Raw genomic sequence first — 12,381 nt, 5'->3', positions numbered from 1 at the left:
GCTCTCAAATAATTTTCATGAGATGGTAAAGGGACCGAAAGTGTGTCTCACACTACTTTAGAGTCTTCTTCAGCCCTGAGCATGTAACGGGGAACACAGTAGTTACCCAATTAACCTTTACTTTCTAACTCACCAAAATCTTTTGTTTCTTGCTCTATCACAAATGCCTATGGCATAATTTAATTTGCAGTCTTAGATTTATTTGCAATTACAAAGAAATGAAATAGAATTCTCTCAGGTGAACTGGGAATTTTGGCATCCCAAGACAAACATAATGACCTAAAAGTCCTCAATGAAATACTTAAATGTATACTTTACTATGACACCCAACACTATGCAAACTCTTTCAAGGTAACATTACTGAGGGTGGAAGAAAATCTACCACCTCTAGTATATTGTACCTGAATACATTTAGTGAATGTGGTACAGTCTATCTACAAGCTTCCACCTTACCAAATACACACTTTCTAACCATCACCAAAATCCTGGCACGTGTCCCCACTTCTCAGCACAAACTGAATAGCAGTGAGCCAAAGACATGTCTCATATCACCAAGAGTTCAGTCATGTCATTAACTACTAGGAACTACTTACTCCTAATACATGTACTTAATATTAAATGGCAATACCTAGACAGAGTTTTACCCAAATGCCCTTCGGGTTCAGAGCAGGGGTAGGGAGGAGAAATGTTGTGCACAATTCAGATTATACACATTTTCCTAGGGAAAACTACAAAGTTTAACAAAAGCTTCTCAGCAAGTACCTTGTCCCCAAAGTTTAAAATCACAGATAGAAGTTTTTAAAATTTCAGAAGGAAAATTTTATTTATTATTTGCTGCATTTCTAAATTTGAGCAGTTTCTAAATTTGGTCATCATGTGCACTATCCAACTTTCCATCGCATATATTTACTTATTTCTACTGGTTTCAGGATTCATTGGGAACTTTTATATTATTTTACATGGGTATTTCAGAAAGCTCCTCCAAGGGACAAATCAGTGAATCTTAATTTTTTTCAACCTTTTTAGATAATATGTGCTCAGGAGCCAATATTTTTTAGAACTCAAGCTAACTGTTACACCTTAGAATAGAAGATGTCAGATTATAACATGCCTAGTTCTAAAAGTCTACAGATACTATCACCAAAATTTCAACCAGTTTGGAGACCCAAGTGTCAATGAGACTAAGGAAGTTTACAAACAGTGGAGAATTTTTTAAAGTTCCATACAGGATGCAATCTGACATTATGTAAAGGAGCCATATGGGTTCCACTAAGATAAGATAGCATGAACCTGGTATCAGTCAATACTACTTCTGGAATTTCTGCAGTGGGCAAAATCAGAGCCAGGGATCGACAAGATGGGTGTGATGGTCAAGAGATTCCAGAGGGCTACTGAAATAGCTAGTTATAGACAGAGGTAACAGTAGTTAACTTTCTTTGATTGGTCTTGGTTGTCCTAATAACTGAAATAAGGCAATCTCCCAATTATATGTTGCACAAACATATTTACCAGAAATAGCTGTCCATTCCTCCTTACCACCTTACCCATAGGCTTCCTTGATAGAGAATCTACCCAACACGCCCTTTCTCAAAGAGACTCTCCATAGTTCTTCCGGGGGTGGGGCATGGGAAGTGGGGCACAGATCCCATGACTCCTTTGGCCACAGCTGACTGGATCTAGAACAGACTCTGATTAAAGTTGGGCCAATCCGATTATTGTTTCTCTGAATTCAAAATTGAAATAGAGAAACTAAGCAGTATCTATTGAGCACTTGAATGGAGAAGACATGTATGCTTTCCTTTAGTGGCCACTTTTTCACAAGCGACATATAAAACCAGATATTGAGAGAGAAATGAGAGAGTGAGAGACTTTGTCCCTATTCCTGATCATTTTCCAACTAACTCAATTCCAGCCCCCCAAGACACCTGGTTATCCTACTTACCCTTAGAGTCTGGGAGGAACTCTTATGTGTTCCTAGTAAATCCCCCATTTTTTTCCTTCAGCATGCTTGAATGTGTTTCTGCTACTTGCAAATACATTCTCCCTTAACCAAGAAGGGACGGAATGAATCAGTAAATAAATGAACTGGATTCTCAAAGAAGACAAAGAAGAGGTTTCATAGGGCAAAGTTGCTAAGAAAGGCAGAAATCAGGGATGCTGGGACCCAAGAGGGGAAGATCTGACTTTGAGAGACAAGATTTAGAACAATACAAAAGATAATTCCTGAATAGGTGTGAGCATCCCAGTGAGGTCAGAAATTACTTGAAGAGGAAGCTGAGAGATGCCAGTTGAGGGACTCCTAGGTCAGGAGGCCATCTATATACCCTGAAGTTCTTGAAGATGGAGACAAGGTCAGGAAAATTCTAACTGGGTTAATGAGACCATCCTCATTGGCGTCCAATAATCCACAAAAAAGAGCTTCCCCATCCCTGAAGCTCTGCTCTTGTGGACCCAGCAAATTTGTCAAAATCATAACCACCTTAAAGGATCTACTGGGCCTTTAATGAGCATCCTAAGAGATAATCTTTCTCATTCCTCTGCCACCTGTGGTTTTAATTTTCCAGCCAGTCCCGGAGTTGCTTCCTCTCAGCCTTCTGGATGGCTTTCCAAGATAGGAGCGTTCCTTTGGCATTCTCCCCTGCTCATTCACTTGACAAGAACGTATTTGCTCCTTCCTTCTTGCTCTCTATCCTCTGTTGCTCCCGGCAACACACTCCCTTCCTCATTCTTGCTTTCCATCCTTTCTGTATACCTCCTTGACAACATCCTTAAGATACTGTCAGGGAGCACACTACCACTTACACTCTATATTAGGTCTTCCACTTCAGCACCAAATTCCCTGGTTTTTAAGCAAATCTGTTGTTTTCCCTTTCAAGACAGTGGAAAGAACACAATTTTGGAGCTAGGCATACCTGAGATTCAAATCCCAGCTCTCTTTAATGGTGAGACCTCAGGCAGACCACTTAATCTCTCTGTGCCTTGTTTCTCATCTGTAAAATGGGGATGCTACATGTTCTTGCAGGGCTGTTGAGCTCATGCATGTGGAAAGCAACTAGTAAGTTCCTGGTACATAGAAGGAGCTCAAAAATGCTTATCCACCCTCCCTTTCAAGATCAATGTGAGACAGAAACAAAAAGCACCATAAAAGGTCGGTTTAAAAAATAAGTTTCATTTCCTTTACAGGTTGTCCATCTCCTTATAAGACTGATCTCTATTTACCAAATGTCTACATCTAAAAGAATTCAAAGTATTTGAAGAGTCATGGTTACTAGTCCAGGTCAAGATTTTTTTTAAAGACATCTTTCACAATTCTTTCTCACACAATGATGAGTCGTTTTGCCTTTTAAATCATTATTTTTACATAAATATATACATTCTGATCATCACTTCACTAAGTGAATAAATTGAGTTTAGGCAAAGTATCAAGAAAAATGAAGATATAGTAACCATCCAATTAACTCAGGGTTTCTCAACCTTGCATCTATTGACATTGTTGGACAGATAATATGGCGGGGGTGGCAGGAGTCTAAACATGCATTGTAGGACGTTTAGCAGCATGCCTGGCGCCTACCCACTAGATGCCAGCAGCATACCTCACCCAGTTGCAACAACCAAATGTCCCCAGACATGGCCAAATGTGCCCTGGGGGGGAAAATTGCCCCCAGTTGAGAACCACTAAGTTAATTTGATCAATGTATATTGCAGAGTCAGACAGTACAAGCCCAGCTATGGGTTTATAAGACAGGAAGTAGCTGCTTAAGTCATTACTTCGTCTCTCCAGAATATTCCTACTGAAAAAACAAAATGGCTGCATGTCACTTCCAAGATACAATCAAATGCTGGCTTCACAGAAAAATAGAGAAGAAATTGCACGTGCCAGAATTCTGTTTGTCAGGCTGCTCCAGCTCTTGGCTGCATGCCCACATTCTGCCTAAAACCTACTTCCCAAACTTTTGAAAATGCTTTCCACAGCTTTCAGAACCTGACCTTTACAGCAGCTTTATCTACGTGTGTGTGAAATAGATTTACAATTTTCTCTACTCCTGCAAAGCCAAACCACTTATTGAGTCCAAATGCCAACTGGGGATGGTGGGAATTTGCACACAGATGTCAGTGGACTCCAAAACAACAACACAGGAGCTCCACCTGCAACTAATTATAGAAACTGAAATTGCACTCTGGCCAGAAGAGGCCAGGTTCAGAACCCACCCCATCTGCTTTGGCCGATAAAATCACTCTGTTACTTTTTCTCCTGTCAATATAGACTTGCTTCTTAAATTCCTCTGAGGATGTTGTCTATAGGGAATTTTATTAGGCAGTGAATACTTTGGGGGTGACCAATTCCCTCTGCCTTCCCCTCCCAGAGCTTGGTTTCAATAAGTGCCTTCAGCACAAGTGAGACTAAAATAATCTATTCATTGAAATATTCCAAAATGTTTTCTTTGGTTGATTGTGTGCTGTTGCTATCCCATAGCCAAAATAAAGTGATCCAGAGAGAAAATGGAAAATGGAAGCCATTTAGTTCTCCCAAGGTCTGGCATGCAAGAATGTTTACTTTCTTCCCATTAGCCAAGTCTTTCATAAGAAAACCTGGAAATAAAAATCTGTAAGGCTACTAATGCAGTGCACATGGCTGATCCTAGGGCTGACTGCAAGAGATTACTGAGGCAAAAATCAGCTGACATCTGTGACAAAGATGTATAGCTCACTTCAGATCATTCTCCTACATTCTGGCAAACAAAGAAATCAACTGTTGGATCCGTGCCATCTCATCTATCTTCGGAACCAAAGGAAGTTTTCACCTACCGACAAAAGGCATTTAAAATTGTGGTTTCAGTCTAAGTAGGTCATTGCCTAAGTCTGGACCAAAGTTTTTCCACCTTTCTGGAAAGGTGGACAAAAGCTACTATTCTCTGAAGAGCTGAGGAAGACTATTTCAAGATGAAGAAGATAAAATTTTTTTTTCTTCTAAGATTCAGCATTCCAAGTTATGTGGTCGTGCCAAACTAGTTCATAGTCCCTAGTTCTAAATCCATGTGCCTATGTAACATTGGGCAAAACACACACAGACACTCGCTCTTCAAATCAGAGTTAAAGTGAAAAAACTTAGAGATATGACATATGATTGACTTCTTAATTTCTCAAATCTCTTGATGTGACTTACAAGCCCTTAAGACATCTGGAGAAAGAGGGTGACTAAGGACAGCTCAAGTCAGCGCAGTGGACACCTGCTTTTGTCCTAGAGCATCCCTTCGCCCTTCATGTCAGTTTCTTTAGAGAATTGCTCCTCTCCCAATGCCTGCAGTTCTAATAGGTCACCAGTCATGGTAACACCTTCTCACACACCTGTCCCCTGCCGCCACACACACTCACTAAGTCCTGGAGAAAGAATATAACCAAGGCAGGACCAAAGTCCTTCCTAAATGATAAATGAAGATACAGGGATCTCTTACCGCTTCAATTATGACCTACCACATGAAGGAGAAAATGAGGCTCACACGTACAGGCAGATACTGAGAACCAGAAATGAAGCAATGGGGAGAGACAAAGTCCTGCTACAGTTTGAGGCCCTGGATCCAGTCAACCCCAAGCTCCATACCTGAGCCTTTCTGCAATTTCATTGCAGGAACTAATCATTTCCATTTTCGCTTATACAGGCTAGCAGTAGCATTCGTGTCACTACTTGAGAGTATTGCCCAATACCATTAGTAAGTAGGTTTCTTCATTCTCATGAAGGTCTCATGTAAGGTCCTTTAAGGTCTCATTTCACCTCACTGAAATGCACCTATTTTTATGGTTATGATGACTGGTGATAATTAGAATAATAATTATCAGTTCATGATTTTCTATGTTTTATCAGTTAGGAAGGTACTAAGCTGCAAGTAATAGGATACCCAACCAACAGTGACTTAAACAACTAGGGGTTTATTTTCTCACATGACTAAGTCTGGAGGCAGGCCATTGCTGGGGCTGGTGCAACTGCTCAGAGATGGTAAGACATATGTCTCTATGCTTTTCTTGTCCTTCCTTCCATGGTTACTAACAGGCAACATATTGACACTAAAGACAGAAAGAAGGAGGAAGGAGCACTGCTGGTGACATTTATTCCTTTATCAGGAAAATAAAAGTTTGCCTAGAATCTCCCAGATTTCCACTTGAGTTTCATTGGTCAGTCACCACAGGAAGAGGAGGAGGAGCCTGAAGGTGAGCCATTAATCAGGCATCATTAGGATATTAGAAGGCCCAGCCACTGAAGGAAGCTTTGACCACACTGAAAGGGTTCATCCACTTTAGAAGTCTCAAACTTAATGTCGCAATTCCAGAGCTGCTCTTAAAGAAGCCTTCCCCAAAGTGTGGCCTTTATACCCTTAGTTCTAGGAATATTTATAGTTTGTGACAGATAGGATTTGTATATATATATGTATATATTCACTTCACTCCCTTTCTGCTTTGCAGGGAGTAGATTTCCCTGACCCCACTGACTTTGGGCTTGGCCACATAACAGCTTTAGTCAACAGAATGTTAGTGGACATGATGCAAGCAGAGGCTTTAAATGCGTCTACGTGGTTTGGTTGGATCACTTGGCGTCTGTGATCCACCATCAGAAGATAAAGCCCTGAATAGCTGCTGTTCCAAAGAGAATGTGGAAACACGTGGAACGTACCTGAATCCCACTTTCAGCCTACAGCCTGGTGCTCAGAGTCCAGACCTGCCCAACTAAGTTGCAGCCAACCTGTAGATATGTAAGGGAGAGGTAAATGCTTATCTTTTTTTAAGCTAGCAAGTTTTGGTATGGCTTGTTAGACAGCATTACTGCAGCAATAGCTGCCTAATACATAAGTGCTCAGTTTAAGATAAAGTTTCATGGTCAAGTAAGTTTGGGAAATTGCTGGGTTAAACAAATTTAATAAATATTTTTAACTGCAAGAGTTAGAGCATTTCACATGCTGATATGTTGTATTAGTCTGCTAGGACTGCCAAAACAAAGTACCACAAACTGGGTGGTTTAAACAATAGAAATTTATTGTCTCGCAGTTCTGGAGACCAGAAGTTCAAGATCAAGGTGTCAGCAGGGTTCTTCCTTCTGAGGACTGTGAGGGAAGGATCTGTTCCAGGCATATCTCTTTGGCTTATAGATGGCCATCTTCACCCTGTCTCTTCCACTGGTCTTCTCTCTGTGCATGTCTATGCCTGTATCCAAATTTCTCCTTTTAATAAGGACACCAGTCATATTGGATTAGGCCCACCCTAAGGACCTCATTTTAACTTGATTACCTCTGTAAAGACCTTATCTACAAATAAAGTCACATTCTGAAGAACTGGGGGTTAAGACCCCAACGTATCTTTTTTTAGGGGAGACACAATTCAACCCAAAACATAGTGTTTGAATTTCTAGGAGAGGAGTATCTAGTATGTTGTGTCTTAAGTTTATTTGACCAGAAGATCCCCTTTGGAAAGTGTCATTTCCCTGGACACACTTTGGAAACCTGGCTTTGAGGGATACATGGATCTCAGAGTAGTAGAAGGAATGGTGCCCAAAAGAAGATATAGGGATAAGACAGATCTGAGTAGTGAATATATTTAAGTACCACCCACAAACCTGATGGGACCCGACTCTCCTAAGCCCTTGATCTCATAAACACTCAGTACTCAAGGTTACTGCAGCTGCATTTAACTGTCAATGGACACCCCTTCACAATGCAGCTGCCTCACCTCCTTCTCAGCAGGAGATAGAATTAATTCTGTCACCCACTTCCAACTGGTACAACTCTTCATATCTGGACACTCACAGTGAAATGAATATTTTAGAACAGAGTTGAATGACCTCTGTTGAAACGGCCCTGCAGTTATATAAATAAAAGAAAAAATAATAATAAAGGAAACACAGAAATGTGATCCACCTCGACCTTTTCAAGTTACAGGCTCAAAATGAGAATCAATAAATCACATGTGAAACTAGCTCTAAAACTCATCAAAAACCCTTATTAATATTGATTTAGAGTAGATTATTTTCTATTGTGTTAAGCCAGAAATAGAAATTATCACATAACCATTGCTTAAAAGCCATAACATTCCCCAGACAGGTTTACTTACACTTCTTAGGTTATGTTTCCCAGTGACCTTGTCCCACTTCTGCACACACGAGATGGGTAAATATTAGATCTAGTACAATCTCCCAGAGTATGATGCTATTTATATTCATGCAGATCCTTGACTAGCCATGCGTGAATTAGGAAAATGTCTAAAAACTGCTTTATGTACACCTAATTTGGAAAAAATAATCCATTAAAAATACAAAGTTTGGGACTTCCCTCATGGCACAGTGGTTAAGAATCCGCCTGCCAATGCAGGGGACACGGGTTCGAGCCCTGGTCCAGGAAGATCCCACATGCCACGGAACAACTAAGCCCATGCACCACAACTACTGAGCCTGTGCTCTAGAGCCAGCGAGCCACAACTACTGAGCCCACGTGCCACACCTACTGAAGCCCGCGCGCCTAGAGCCCGTGCTCCGCAACAAGAGAAGCCACCGCAATGAGAAGCCTGTGCACCGCAACGAAGAGTAGCCCCCGCTCACCGCAACTAGAGAAAGCCCACGTGCAGCAACGCAGACCCAACGCAGCCAAATATAAAGAAATAAATAATAATAATAAAAAAATACAAAGTTAATAATTGCATTAAAAATCCAGGGATATGAAAAGTTAATAACCTATATGCACAAAACTGCAAGATATAAGTCCTTATGAACTTTCTGAAAATGTATTTTCTACCATGTTTTCTCTCTCTGATCTCCATTGTATGGGTAAATAGAACGGAGTTGTAAAGAAAAGACCACCATATCATCTTTTAGAGAAAAACGGGTCACTTAACTTCCCCATACACAGTTGCATTCTCTTGCCCCCAACATCCACTCTAACCCCACAGGCCATTAAAAATAAAAAGGGGACTACCTCAAATGGCAGCCTAACATCTATTCTAAATATTTTCTCCTCATCTCTCCCCAAATCAGTCTACAGGTGTGACATTGAGAGCACGAGACTCCACCCCACTCTCCCTCCATCAAGAAAATACATCGTGAAGCAAAAAGTGCAATTGCTGGCATACAGATAACTCTGTATCCATGCACTCTGGTTTCTACAAACAAACCAAAAATTCCACACATCAGTACTGCAACTCTTAGTATCTCAAATGTATTTCTATACATGCAGGTCTTTGTGGCTGAGAAGTAGGGCCTTGGAGAGAACCTAGGAAGTGTGAATGGGAAGGGGGTCTGGGGTGGAATATCCATCCAGGATATCCTGGGCGTCTACCCTTCACACATAAGAAATTTGGTCATAGCCACCTACCCATTGGCTCCAAGGTCTGTACTTCCTTTAACACAGGGCGGGTGTTCAACATCCTCCCTTAGATCTGGAGTTGGGTTCAGCTTCCTCTGACAGAACCACAAGGACTTCAAAATATACTGCAAAGGAACTGATGAATGGGAGACCTCTGTAACACTGCACATAAGGGTGAAAGGTCTGTGCCTGTGATCATTAAATCCACAGAACTATGAATTTCATATACAAGAGCATTCAAATATCCTCACCTCCACACTATAATGGACCTGCTTCCCATTTCTATTCACATAGCACAATTCAAATCATTTTAGATCACCTGAATTTAGTTAGTGAAATTCTAATTATCCAAACACCCCCTGGTAGAACTACATTTGTTGTTGTGGTTGTTAAGAAACCACAATCAAGTGTTGTTTCTCTCTTTTACATTCTTTTCATCCATACAGAAAAGTTTAAGAATACATTCTTAATTAAGAACAAAAATCCTAATTACACTAAATTACATTCTTAATCATTCTATCAAAACTAGTCATTTTTTTCACCTAACATATGAAGTGTGATCTTCCTATCATACTAAGATGCTATTCACAGCTCAGTGATCCTATAAGGAGGTAGTAAGCATAAAGTTAAGATCTTACATGTTGGCATAAAATAGACCAAAGCCTTAACTTTAAAGCCCAGCTCTGTCACTTACCAGCTGTGTGAACTTGGGCAAGCTGCTTATTCTCTCTACATTTATTTTTAATCTGTAAAGTGAGAAAAAATCTAGCACCTACCTCAGATGATTGATGCAAACACTAAATAAGAGGATGTACACAAAGCTCTAAGCACAATGCCTACTACATAGTAAGCCCCCAACTGATGTCTACTGATTGCAGTAGCAGTAATAATAGAAACAGCAGCAACGGCAGAACTCTGGATTCTTCCTCAAACTTTATTTCATCTCGCTCCACTTTCTGACAAATATAAAAACTCCACTGGTAGAAATTTTCAGTGCTCCTTCATATCTGACTCTTCTCTCCTTCCTGGAAAGAAGAGAGGACTACACCTCACACCCCCTTGCATTTGTGTCACTTCCAGTCCAAGGAACTGAGAAGCCAAGGTGCCACCGCAGGCACTCTTTTCCTCTGCTGTAGCAACTCTTGAAGCCACGTGCCAAGATGCGGAAAGCCTGGATCCTGAGTCATTGCCTGGAGGAGAGCTGCCCTGGCGAGTCACTTGACCTGCTTCATACTTCAGGTGAATAAGAAATAAATCTCTGATGGGTTAAGCCACTGAGATTTGAGGTCTGTTGATTACTGCAGCAGGATCTACCCTATTCTGAACAACAGGTATTCATATACCCCTGAAAGGGATCCTGATATACTTCTGGGGGGGGCACACTTCAGTTTTTTTAAATAACTTGCTTTTTGTCAATTTTTATATTCTTTACTTTGTAATACTACCTCATATTGCAAGTAAATTGACTTTTCAAAATTTCCATGCCTCTTCCTCCTTTTATATTTTTAACCTAAAAAAGAGAATAATTATAGTTTACTTATATTTAATATACAGATTAAGACTAGGGCTTTCACTGGGTCATATGTTGCATAGTCATATGTCACCCACAGTAACCAAGGTAGCCTGTGATCATAGTAGGTTCCAGAACAAGGAAGAGGTTCCCTCAAACATTCACTTGCTTCTGGCTAAGGTAACATGGGACAGTTAAGTGGAATTGTGGATATTACCGGCTTTAAACTGAACTATGTCTTACAAAATAGACAAGGGGTTTAAAATGTTTTTAGTCAAAGCAAAAAGGTTTTGTGTGTCATTAAAATGTATCTCAATAAATTATTTATTTTATCTTTTCTTTTCCACATTAATTCTTTGTGAATGTCAAAGAAGAAACATAATATATTGGCACAGTAGCACATTGTGTAATTTATAAATAAATATACATGTATAAGTAGGGATCTGTGCTCAAAAAATTTTTTAATGATAAAACCATAAGAAACAAGTAATTTTGGAGCTGACAGTTTTAAAAATGGCTTCCAAACTTTTTGTCACTACTTGCATCATTCCTAAACTGCTTTAACCATTTTCCAAAACAACTAAAAAAGGAAGAAAACCAGTACAGAACTGGGGAAATGCACATAGCAATAACGCGACTTCATAAACCAGCAAAGTCAGAAAAAAGCAGAAATGATAGTGAAGGGCATTGATTTGACTTAGGAATGAAGAACAAAGCTTTCTGTTCCAACCGAAAATCACATTTCCACATCTGAAAACCAGCAAAGGCTCTGTCAGATAATCAAAGGGATAAGGCGATTGCTTTCCGCACATAGAAGGAAAACGAAGAGCAGATTCTCATACAGATCAGAAATGCTTCTACAAACGCTTGAACTCCAAAGGGGTGGCAGCCAGGGAAACAGACAGAAGCCAGCAGATGACCCCAAGAAAGGCAGAGAGCTTCCTTAGGACAGCATCAGGACCAACTATCAGAGAATGACTAGTTCAGCCAAGTTAAAATTACCTCCAGCTTCTACAGAAAGTTAAATGACATCTGGGAATTTTTTCCAGCCAAATGGCACAACAGCCTCTACTCCCCATCTCTTAGCATTTATCTCACTGCTAATAAGAGGTGAAGCTGGGATATAAGCCCAGGCATGTCTTACTCCAAAGCCCCTATGAACAGAAGCATATAAATGAGCCTCACAGTATAGGTAGGATTTGAAAATGAAGACTAGCTGGGACTGAACAAAAAGAGGCAGGGAGAGGGGATGCTGAGAAGGCCACGAATGGAAAGGAACAGAAGGGAAAGGAGGTGGGAAACTTTGAGTATGTGCAAGAATTACCAAGTGGTAGTGCAGGTAGCACAGAAGATGTGGAAGGAGGTGGTATGAGATAAGACTGGAAAGGCTGGCTCAGGCATTCCAGTAGAAGGTGCTGTAGGCTCAGCCAGAGGTACACTTCATTCTGGAGGCAATGAGTAAGTATTGAGAGCTTTAAAGCAGGGGAATGGCATAACTGCAGGTAGACAATGGGAAAACTAATCTTGCTATGA

General features: G+C 40.5%; 1 protein-coding gene across 4 annotated transcripts in view; it reads right to left on the bottom strand.

Annotated features, from left to right (window-relative positions):
• Positions 1–12,381, bottom strand: part of ERC2 (ELKS/RAB6-interacting/CAST family member 2) — a 974,163-nt gene that overhangs the window by 929,697 nt on the left and 32,085 nt on the right. The gene's annotated exons all lie outside the window — the stretch shown is intronic.

The sequence above is a fragment of the Balaenoptera acutorostrata genome, chromosome 10 (genome assembly GCF_949987535.1).
Source record: "Balaenoptera acutorostrata chromosome 10, mBalAcu1.1, whole genome shotgun sequence".
Taxonomy (NCBI): domain Eukaryota; kingdom Metazoa; phylum Chordata; class Mammalia; order Artiodactyla; family Balaenopteridae; genus Balaenoptera; species Balaenoptera acutorostrata.
This window is presented reverse-complemented; position numbering and strand designations above follow the sequence as displayed.